Source organism: Euprymna scolopes, chromosome 16 (assembly GCF_053919585.1).
Source record: "Euprymna scolopes isolate OS-2025 chromosome 16, ASM5391958v1, whole genome shotgun sequence".
Classification (NCBI taxonomy): Eukaryota; Metazoa; Mollusca; class Cephalopoda; order Sepiida; family Sepiolidae; genus Euprymna; species Euprymna scolopes.
This window is the reverse complement of record NC_136497.1, coordinates 100,075,843-100,082,922: the sequence shown is the minus strand read 5'-3', so window position 1 is coordinate 100,082,922 and position 7,080 is coordinate 100,075,843. Positions and strand designations below refer to the sequence as shown.

The following is a 7,080-nucleotide window of genomic DNA, read 5'->3' as shown; positions in this document are numbered from 1 at the left end:
CAATTAGACATTATGTTTGTGTGTTTTAACAGTCATCTGCTTTCATTAGCCCCATTATCTCCCTTTCATTCTTTCATTCTCTCTGTTTCACTTGTTACTTCTATTTTCGCGAAACCGGTGAATTGGTAGCAACAATAGTCACTGAAGCGACTTGGTTGCTATGGACACCAGTTATAAAAAAACGTCGCTTTACGATTTTGAACACTAGTAAATTCATCATAACTTTTGTTTTAAATTTTGTCGAAAAATGAGTGAGCGGTGTGTGGCACTATTTCCTTGTGCCACTGTTTCTAACACACTCTGCAGCATGGACGGGTGGTAAATTGTCCATGAGCGTAGAGATACAAAGAAACCCCTTCCCATAATTCCCTAGCTATCTTTCTGTCTCTCTTTTCCTGCACGACCACCATGATGTGAGGACGCATATTTTGTCTCTCCGTAAATGAGGGGGGCACCCCCTCCCTCAACACTAGTTAGGGTAGTTTAGTTAGCTTCGAAAAGCCTATTATCCATTTTTAATCGTAAAAATGAATTGTAAATTGTTTTTTGTAATATATATTGTATTTCTAATGTAAAATAAAATAGTTAGTCATACCTTATGTATATTACAATTGTGTCGCGTGTCATTTTTCTTGTGTCTGCCATGAATGCCTTCATAAATGTCTTAAGTCGAAAGGCGGCCCTGAGGACAAAGAGATGAAGATTCCCACCAGAACGCGAAGAGATCATCTTGAGAAAAGAAAGGAGCCACACCCAGATCCAACATCTCAGGTATGATTTTCTTCTTGCTATTCAGACCCTGATGACTGGCCCATCTTCATGTCTTCCCGAGACCGCTTGAAGACATTTACTATAACACGTCTGTCGGTCACACCTCAGTGACCGGCTGATTGTGGTATAAATGTTGCCTTAAGACGCAGGATTGACCCTGGTTAATTACCAGACGGATCTCGTCGCATCTGTGTCGCAGTATAAATGATGCACTATGACCAGAACATATTGTTTCCCAGCATGGAAATAATTTCGACCCTTAAACCCACGGCACAACCAAAAATAACGACCACTAGACGAATCGAATAAAAAAAAATGGTCCACGGTCTTTAAAAACGGAAAAAACTATTATTTCTGGCAAAATTTAAAAAAAAATGGCAGACCAGTACACACGCGCACAAAAAAAAAAAAAAAACGCACTCAAAAAGGAAAATTCAGAACCTGAACAAAAAATTGTCTTGCACCTACAAAAAAAAAAAAAAAACAGTTTACAAGAGATCGATTTAAAAAAAAAAAGAGTATTGAAAGTAACCCTTCGAAAAAAAAAGTAAGAAATGTGTCCCACACACAAAAAAAAAAAAAAACAGATGAGAAAAAAGTGTCTCTAGAATATGCAATATCTCTTTCTCTCTCACGCTTTCTCTCTTTCTGTCTCTCTCCGGATATATATCGATATGTGTGTATATCTATGCATCTTGTTATTACATGAAAAAAAAAGAAAAAAATCCTTCAAACACGAAGCTCGAAAAATAAATTTAAAAAAAAAAAAAAGGAAAGAAAATAAAGGATACCTAACATTTTTTATCTGATCTTTATTTCAGGTTTATAAAAATATAGGACTTTTTAAAAAATTCTTTTGACTTTGCAAGTGTTAGATTCAGATTTGAAAAAAATAGAACTTTTACATTACATTTTATTCCATGAACAGTTGATGTGTTTATTTTTCAGGTTAGGTAGCAATTAAAGCTGAAACATAAGGGGACATTTTTTTTGAATTGATAATGTTTCTTTTATTGATGTTTTGTCTGTTTAAAAAGAAAAAAAAATGTTACTGGTAAAAAAAAAAATTGGGGTTAGATAATATGAAAGTTTTGTGTTAGAATGTATTTTACAAAATTGTTCCAAATAAGATTGTTTTTCTATTTTCTTATTTTTTTTTTTTTTTTAAAACTCGTAGAAATATTTAATGTCTACCTGTCACTCATTTTTTAAAACAATGGCCGCACATGGGAAAGATAAGCGAAGATGACCTCGTCATGGTGTTTGCGAGGGTGTTGAGGAATGGGTGGTAGAACAATGCTATCTGCCTCTCTCTCTCTTCTTCTCTCTATCTTTCTCTCTCTCTCATTCCCTTACCTTTTAGGGTCTATGAGGACGAGAGAGAAAATTGTCGAAGATTTTTTTGTTATTACGTAATGATATCATGAGGGTGGTAGGGTGTGTAATGGCATCGCTCTGTCTCTATCCCCTTCTTTTCCCCCTCAGTCTCTTTCTCTACTCTTGCGTTTTAATGATTGTATAGCTAAACCCCCATGGCTGATTGCAGGAGGGCATATAATAACGAATTAACTTGGAGTTTTTTAAATTTTTCTACCAAGTTTAAAGAACAAAATTATTTATGCTTCGTTTAATTACATTAAATGATGTCTTCAATTGGTTTTTATTAAAAATAAAAACTGAGACGATTATTCAAACAGCACTTAAAGTACTTTTTTGAAGTCTTCGAGTGTTAGGAAAAGCCAACTGTTACATGATTACGTTAATTTTTTAAGAGTTCTCTGAAATGTTCATAGTTTTTCTTAAAGAAAAATTACGCTATTACATTTCGAATATTCTCTGAATTTTTAATAATTTCTAAGGAAATATTGTTTGACTAACGAAAGAGATTTTCCTGAACTCTAGATGATTTTAAGGAAGAATTATTCGAGCAAATTCTTTAATTGAAGGTTTATTTGAAATTGGACCGTATGATAGGGGTCCCTGAAATATTGACTGAGGAGTATATACGTAAAATTGAATTAATTATTAAGAAAAAAAAGATTTCCTCAGTCTAGAAAGATCTCTCTTTAATTGAAACTTTAATTTTTTCGAGCTGTTAACTATACAGAACTGGTCGTTAACTAATGTGACTCCCAGGTGTGGCGGGAGTTTATTAATTCGAAATAATCCTTGTGAGTGAGTTTAGGAAAAGAATTGCTTTTAAATGATAAAATAATTACTTTGGAAAATAAAGTTAATTAACGTGAAATGTTTCTGAATTCGAAATGACCTTGATAATGACCTATAAGAAGAAATGATTTTTAAGAATCAATTAAATAACTTTAAATGTACACTGAATTTTAAAAATAATAATTACGAAATGAAAAATTTGGGATGTTTCTGAATCTCATTGTGAAGGGTGAATTGATTCAAAATGAATTGTCTATGATCTTTTCGGAAGATTAATTTTAATAATGAACCAAATGTTTGGAATAATTTTTGAATTGTATTACGAAAAATGGGTCTATTCGAAGTTTATGACCTTTTGAGAAGATTGGTTTTTATAATAATAAATGACTTACTTTGGAAAGAAGTTAACTAACATAAATTGATTTTAACGATGAACCAAAATACTTGAAATAATTTTTAAATTTTGGAATTAAATTTTAATGATCTTTTGTAAATCAAGTTTTGAAAAAATACATATACTTTTTAAATGTACCCTGAAATTTGGGAAAAAGTTAATTATGAATGTAATAACTGAAATGCGTTTGCATTGTGTAAACAAATTCTAATTGTGACCGAGGTGCTCTGAAATGATTTTTTAAAAATGTTTTCTTTTTAAGAAAAAAAATTGTTAACACCCTATTTCATTGATTTAATGTATACCAGGTTTCTGAATTGTTTATTTTTGGAAATTTTTTTCCCCCTAATTGAGTATTCTAACTCATGAAGGCTGAGTGCCCTTCTTAGTTAATTCTTTATATAATTAATAAATATTCCGTGGTGGATAGTTTTTATTGGTCGCTCGGCGGCAGACTCCTTGCTCTAACAGAATTAATTGGATTAGAACCTCTGAAGACCAAGGTTTTACTAAATCCATATAGGTCGGCGTGATGAGGTCACGTAACCCCGACTTATCTAAAATACATTATACTGGTTGCTGAAGAGAGCGTAAGTCCAGTAACTGAAGTAATAACTTGGAATACATATAGGTCGGCGTGATGAGGTCACGTAACTCCGACTTGGTTAAAATACATTATACTGGTTGCTGAAGGGAGCGTAAATCCAGTTACGAAAATAATGTTATGCAGACTAAATTAAAAAACGTATAGGTCGGCGTGATAAACTCACGTAGAATCCGGCTTAGTGAAATACGTATAGGTCGGCGTGATAAACTCACGTAGAATCCGGCTTAGTCAAATACGTATAGGTCGGCGTGATAAACTCACGTAGAATCCGGCTTAGTGAAATACGTATAGGTCGGCGTGATAGACTCACGTAGAATCCGGCTTAGTCAAATACGTATAGGTCGGCGTGATAGACTCACGTAGAATCCGGCTTAGTCAAATACGTATAGGTCGGCGTGATAAACTCACGTAGAATCCGGCTTAGTCAAATACGTATAGGTCGGCGTGATAAACTCACGTACAATCCGGCTTAGTGAAATACGTATAGGTCGGCGTGATAGACTCACGTAGAATCCGGCTTAGTCAAATACGTATAGGTCGGCGTGATAAACTCACGTAGAATCCGGCTTAGTCAAATACGTATAGGTCGGCGTGATAAACTCACGTACAATCCGGCTTAGTGAAATACGTATAGGTCGGCGTGATAAACTCACGTAGAATCCGGCTTAGTGAAATACGAATAGGTCGGCGTGATAAACTCACGTACAATCCGGCTTAGTCAAATACGTATAGGTCGGCGTGATGAACTCACGTAAAATCCGGCTTTGTTAAAAAATATTATAATGGTTGCTTAAGAAAGTGTAAATCCAGTAACTGAAATCATGAGGTCATTGCCTCGATGGAGGGCGAGGATGATTACCCTCTCTGGTATTTGAAGCAGTATACCAGTCTACCAGGAGCCTGGTGGAAAAAGATAACTTGCTTCACTGAGTTCCTGATGGAACGTAGAGCATGGGGACATTGATTGCTGACGGCCGGTTGACACACCATTCACGGAAAATTAGGGACTTCTGAAATTTATGAATACTCATAAATTTCGGATAGCATAGGGAGGGATGTGGCACTATTTCCTTGTGCCACTGTTTCTAACACACTCTGCAGCATGGACGGGTGGTAAATTGTCCATGAGCGTAGAGATACAAAGAAACCCCTTCCCATAATTCCCTAGCTATCTTTCTGTCTCTCTTTTCCTGCACGACCACCATGATGTGAGGACGCATATTTTGTCTCTCCGTAAATGAGGGGGGCACCCCCTCCCTCAACACTAGTTAGGGTAGTTTAGTTAGCTTCGAAAAGCCTATTATCCATTTTTAATCGTAAAAATGAATTGTAAATTGTTTTTTGTAATATATATTGTATTTCTAATGTAAAATAAAATAGTTAGTCATACCTTATGTATATTACAATTGTGTCGCGTGTCATTTTTCTTGTGTCTGCCATGAATGCCTTCATAAATGTCTTAAGTCGAAAGGCGGCCCTGAGGACAAAGAGATGAAGATTCCCACCAGAACGCCACCAGCGTGAAGAGATCATCTTGAGAAAAGAAAGGAGCCACACCCAGATCCAACATCTCAGGTATGATTTTCTTCTTGCTATTCAGACCCTGATGACTGGCCCATCTTCATGTCTTCCCGAGACCGCTTGAAGACATTTACTATAACACGTCTGTCGGTCACACCTCAGTGACCGGCTGATAGTGGTATAAATGATATAAATTTTGTCGAAAAATGAGTGAGCGGTGAAGCTTTAAAATGAATAAAACTGCAACTTGACCATATATTCAAACACTTCCGTATATATATATATATATATATATATATATATATATATATATATATATATATATATATAAGTATTGGGACGATTAATCGGAATCGAAAATCGGAACTTTTTGAGCCATCAAAATCAGAAAAATTATGCCTATTTTTCGATGCCAAAAACGATTCCTTTAATTATATTTTTTATTTGATTTTGTTTAAAATAGTGTTCCACTGCTGTTAGTAATATTACAAAAAATAATTATTTTATTGATTTTAAACTACCAGTAAAACTCAAATCTATAGATCTCTCCCCTACACGAGTGTATTTTTATGTTTGAGAAAATATGTGCACATTTAACATGTGGTCTTACGGTGATCGTACAAAAAACAAAAAAAAACAACTTTATAGTTAAATATTTACAAATTTGTAAAGAATCGGAACTCCGTCCAAATTCCCGAGTTCAACAAGAAACATCTGAAGAAGGTCGGAGGTTACATCGACCGAAACGTTATGAAAACCACACTCAAGATGAGAACAATAGTCTGATGAATCCAAATAATAAGTAAAATTGTTTATGGAATTAAACGGATCCATCTTGGGACGGGTATTCAGCTAGTTTGTTTATGCAATACACTGTCAGCAACGATGGCCATGTTAATTAATGTGTTGAAGATGTAGGCGACAGATAATGTGGCAGTTTTAGTTGGTACGTAGATAGGCAACGGTCTGTACGTGTACGTTTGTAGAATAGACGCCCACGCGTTAATGATGTTTATCTGTTACCTCTCGTCGCCTGATTGATCAATCGAGTTGTTGACTTTGATGGAAAATGAATCCTTTCAAAGACTCAAATGTTGAAATACGATAAGAGTTCGACCACTTCAAACATGGAAGTGATATTACGAATCCATTAGCATCGAGATACGAAGAAGTGGGAAAGAAAAACATATTTGAAGGAATAAATTAAATTCAACGTGAGCGAGAAATAAACAATGATAAAAACACTGCAGTAAGAGTAACATGATTTATCTAGAAATTTCACTGCGGTTTCATACTTTATTCAATATTCGGAGCAGAGATCCCAGCGATATGTTTTTGGAGTTATGAAGAATTTATTATAAAAAAATCCCAAGAAAGTAGAAAATTTTCCAAGATTAATCTATCTTCTATAATATAAATCTCACCTCTCTGTTGAAATGTATGTATGTGTGTTTGTATGTCTGCCTAAAACTTTCGACAGAGGTGACAGATTTTCACAAGATCAGTATCGTTTTAAAGCTCGATCGTTCGAACGACTAATATTGAAAAATTGGCTAAAAAAACATTAATTCCTTCACCCTCAACTGAGCACTTTTCTACAGGGACGGGTCGCTTTTTC

General features: G+C 34.9%; 1 long non-coding RNA gene across 1 annotated transcript; it reads left to right on the top strand.

Moving 5' to 3' along the window:
- Positions 1–742: 742 nt before the first annotated feature.
- LOC145296031 (uncharacterized) lies at positions 743–5,347 on the top strand. The gene is made up of 2 exons (XR_013869942.1): positions 743–4,085; positions 4,674–5,347. It is a non-coding gene; the product is annotated as an uncharacterized LOC145296031 (long non-coding RNA).
- Positions 5,348–7,080: the final 1,733 nt, after the last annotated feature.